Here is a 4,208-nt window from a genome sequence, read left to right on the forward strand (position 1 = left end):
GACAGTGCATTTTCGTGTAAGCTCGGTGACGAAATGCTGCGACACTATTCGTCACCAACATGCTTGATGGGTGGTGCCATCTGCACAAAGGACGATGAATTAAATAACTGATGTGACATTGTCGCTGCATTTGCAGGTGTCCACATCGAGGAGTAGATGATGTCACTACATGTACCAGGGTTTGTACTTTCATATACAGTGGACCTACTTTTTGTGGACACCTTCCTATTGAGGACAACCTCTTTAATAAGGACAGTAGTTTTTGGTTCCAAATTGGTTGTTTCCATTCAACTCGACTTCTCAGTTTAGGACACCTCTCTGTTAAAACAGCACTTTTCAGTCCCTGGGGCATTTCTGGAAATTTCATGCTATAGAGCAATAGGTTCAGCTAAGTGACAAGAACAGTACTATAAGACGGTTTTAAAAAGTTGAAAATTATTTATTTAAATGACATATAAATGGTTCAGCAGTACTTGGCAGTGTGCATTATGTAATGAAATATGATTTACATAATATAACATTTTTGTGACAAATAGTACAGATGATGGATAAATCGATACAGTGGATAGCTGTTAGAATATGCAATACATGCAATAGCATTTGTTTTTATTGAGATTTTGCGAGAACCAAGTGGTATTTTGACAAGATAATAGAAAGCCAATAACACTACAAGAACATGACTTCAATACATTGACATTGTAGTACTTGGTATACTAAAAATATTCAAAGATGGGTATCTCGAGTTAAAGTACAAGATGTATGAATGAAGGAGGCACTCGGGTAAGAAATGGTGTCGCTAATGAAAGATTAGAATTAAGACATATCTCTGTATTTCATGTGGTGTACTGACAAATGGTGCAGTTTGTTACCAATTTTGTACATAGTTGGTGTGTCATGTTTATTCATACATCTTGCTCTATAAAAGCGAGTGAGAGAGGCATTGTGACATTAGAGTGTTGTATATCTATAGAATATGTGACCCGTCACAGCAAAACCAGGTACATGTCGCACAGAAGATGAGCCTAAATGACACCAGGAGATAATGGAAGAAATTGATGTGCTCATATTTTACAAAAGGCAGACAATAGATAAATGAACAAACAGTCCGTCTCAACCTGCCAAGCTCAGAGCGACATGCGCCTGGTTTTGCTGTGACGGGTCACATGTACAAAGTTTACATAAAACAAGATTTGTATGTTTATTTAGGAGTACAAAAGTTGTATATAAAATGCCGACTTCATAATGATTTATAGGATACAAAATTTGACATGACAGCATTTTATAAAATATGAATAATCTATAATGAGAATAGTTTTGTAGCACCAATGATTTGAAAATACTGAATTTATTTATTGCATGAATAGAACACAAAAAACAGGATGATACCATGATTGTCACATGCGTGAAATATATTGTCATGGATGGGCATTGGGAACAAAAAGAATTGCTGTTATCAGCTGCATTGGTAGCGATTGCTTTAGCTGATTTTCAGAAACTGACAGGAATGAGAATGTTGATATAGTGTTGAAAAAATATTTTTATAACATACATTGCATAAAATGCCGACTTCATAATGATTTATAGGACACAAAATTTGACATGACAGCATTTTATAAAATATGAATAATCTATAATGAGAATAGTTTTGTAGCACCAATGATTTGAAAATACTGAATTTATTTATTGCATGAATAGAACACAAAAAACAGGATGATACCATGATTGTCACATGCGTGAAATATATTGTCATGGATGGGCATTGGGAACAAAAAGAATTGCTGTTATCAGCTGCATTGGTAGCGATTGCTTTAGCTGATTTTCAGAAACTGACAGGAATGAGAATGTTGATATAGTGTTGAAAAAATATTTTTATAACATACATTGCATTCAAATAACACTAAGAAGTAGACGAGTACTAATTTCGCACACTTGAAAATATATGGACATTTACTGTCACTGGTAGTGGTAGTAGAGTAATTACATGCCATCAGCAGCACTAATTCAGACAGTTTTCGCTGTGCTTCAGTAACTGACTGGAATGACTAAGTTTGATTGTGCTGAAATGATACATAATAACGTACATTGCATAAACAAAATGATTACAAGATTTGTACTGTCTTGAAATATATGGACAGGGACAGTCACTGGAAGTTTGACATGCCATCAGTTGCACTGCTCCCGACAGTTTTCACTGTGCTTCAGTAACTGACTGGAATGACTAAGTTTGATTGTTCTGTATTTGCCTCCATTTGGATTTTGTGAACAAAAGTTACTAACCTTGTGTAATTGAAGTGTCGAATTCGCCTTGGTCGAAATGATAATACAGTAAATAAATCTATTGAATGTTGCTGAAAAGAAAACACTTACTACGTTAGAAGCCATGTACATGATAACACCACCACCACCATTATCAATATCATCACAAGTCAACTGGGGAATATGTGTGATATTTGTTCAAAACTTGCGTATATGGTATTTGCAGGTCTATTGTATTGTAACATATTTTTCACTTTCAAAATTAACTTTTTTACTAGAAATTATGAATCAATACTAACCGTAAGAAGCGTATGAAATTACAGAAGGCCTTCGTCGAAAAATGTAATGTACTTGTACTCATTCGTGTCATTAAACCTGAAAGCAGCACAGCATAACAGTGAAATTACCGTGACATCAATGGATGTCAAACTAACGTAGTGACGTAAATTTGAATTCGAAGTGCACAAATTCACAATTAAGGTTTCGAACACATCGAGAACTGAAAAACTTCATACAAATGCTTTCACACCAATGATATGATTGTGGCGCTCCTGATGAGGTATCGCCCTCTGCTAAGCAGCTTTGGTCGTAACTAGGGTAAATGTTTTTTTCAAGTGATATGAGCGATGCAATACCTTAGTTTCCACCAGCGCCACGTAGCAGTCAATGAAGTTGTGCTGGTACTCCATTAACGTCATGCTTCAAATTTGAAGAAATTAATATTACCTTCATCAAGTACGTAATAATGTTACACCAGGCCTTTGTCGAAAATGTAGATCTCGAAGTCTAACTGTAATGAAAGAAAACATCAATGTGACAATATGGTCTACTATGTATGAGGGGGAGAACGGGTATTTTCGGGACACTGGGATGGGCCGAAAATAACTGTCGGGGTTCGGGATAGACACCCTTATTTTAGCGGGATTCGAGACAAGCCGTGTTTTGCGTCACGATTCGGCTAAAATTGCGTATTGGGAAACGGGATAAGCCTTTTTTCCTAACGGGACGTCGAGACAGTTACCCCCCCCCCCCCTTCCCCGTTCCCACCCTCATGACATGTAGCATTGATTGTAGGCCTATTGTTACTCACAATCTATTTTTTTGTAATTGATACTGGTAGTATCAATAAGAAATATGCCACACGTTGGGAGCATGCAAGGCCTAGTACAATACACCATCATCACAATCAAATATTTCAATAATACACTGTCAACGAGAGGAGAGTGAATGTTCAACCATCAATCACGTGCATTGTAGTGTACATCCCCCATGACGGCTTGCGCCCCGCTGACACGACGAGCACATGGCTGAGCCAATCCATCGCCTATACACTACTTTACAAAAATCGACACCTACTGAAACTTTCACTAATTATTCTCCGAAATGTACTTTATCGTTACATCAATAAATGCACATTCGAAATTCAAAACTACCACTTATTTTTGCCGTGAAACTGACCTGAGTTATCGAAACACTACGAAAAGAGGAAGAAGCAGGTCCGCATTTATCGAAATATTGCTAAATATAATTGTCAAAATGTCGACCAAATTACCAATTAAATCACAATAAACTTATCAAATGTTCCCTCATGCCTTTGGGTGAAAAAATACTGATTTTTCAATCATTCTCAATTTTACAAATCACCAATCACAAAAAGAAATAATGATGCAATTACCCAAAATAGATGAGATTTGACCACTGGTATAATTCCGCCATCTTGGATATCGGCATCGTCACCACCACTTCAAATTCTAAAGTCTTATTCAGGCCTAATATGTGTAACCTGCTGTGGTGAAATGGCTAGTTTTATCAATAAATAACAAAATATGATCTTTGTAAATAAAATCGGAGATCTTCTGGTGTGTTTTTATGTGAATTTATTACGAACTATCAATGCAGCGCAGGGCAGCCATCGTGTTCTCATGCGTAGTGGCGATGCGATAGCCATCCGC

General features: G+C 36.7%; 1 long non-coding RNA gene across 4 annotated transcripts; it reads right to left on the bottom strand.

The window, feature by feature from the left end:
• Positions 1–418: 418 nt before the first annotated feature.
• Positions 419–3,910, bottom strand: LOC135496330 (uncharacterized). 4 transcript variants are annotated; one of them, XR_010448647.1, is made up of 4 exons: positions 3,715–3,910; positions 2,556–3,046; positions 2,278–2,348; positions 419–2,057 (listed from the first exon to the last, which is right to left on the bottom strand). It is a non-coding gene; the product is annotated as an uncharacterized LOC135496330 (long non-coding RNA). The 4 variants fall into 4 exon arrangements; XR_010448648.1 differs by having other exon boundaries at positions 3,613–3,910; XR_010448649.1 differs by lacking the exon at positions 3,715–3,910 and having other exon boundaries at positions 2,556–2,631; positions 2,983–3,273.
• Positions 3,911–4,208: the final 298 nt, after the last annotated feature.

The sequence above is a fragment of the Lineus longissimus genome, chromosome 11 (genome assembly GCF_910592395.1).
Source record: "Lineus longissimus chromosome 11, tnLinLong1.2, whole genome shotgun sequence".
Classification (NCBI taxonomy): Eukaryota; Metazoa; Nemertea; class Pilidiophora; order Heteronemertea; family Lineidae; genus Lineus; species Lineus longissimus.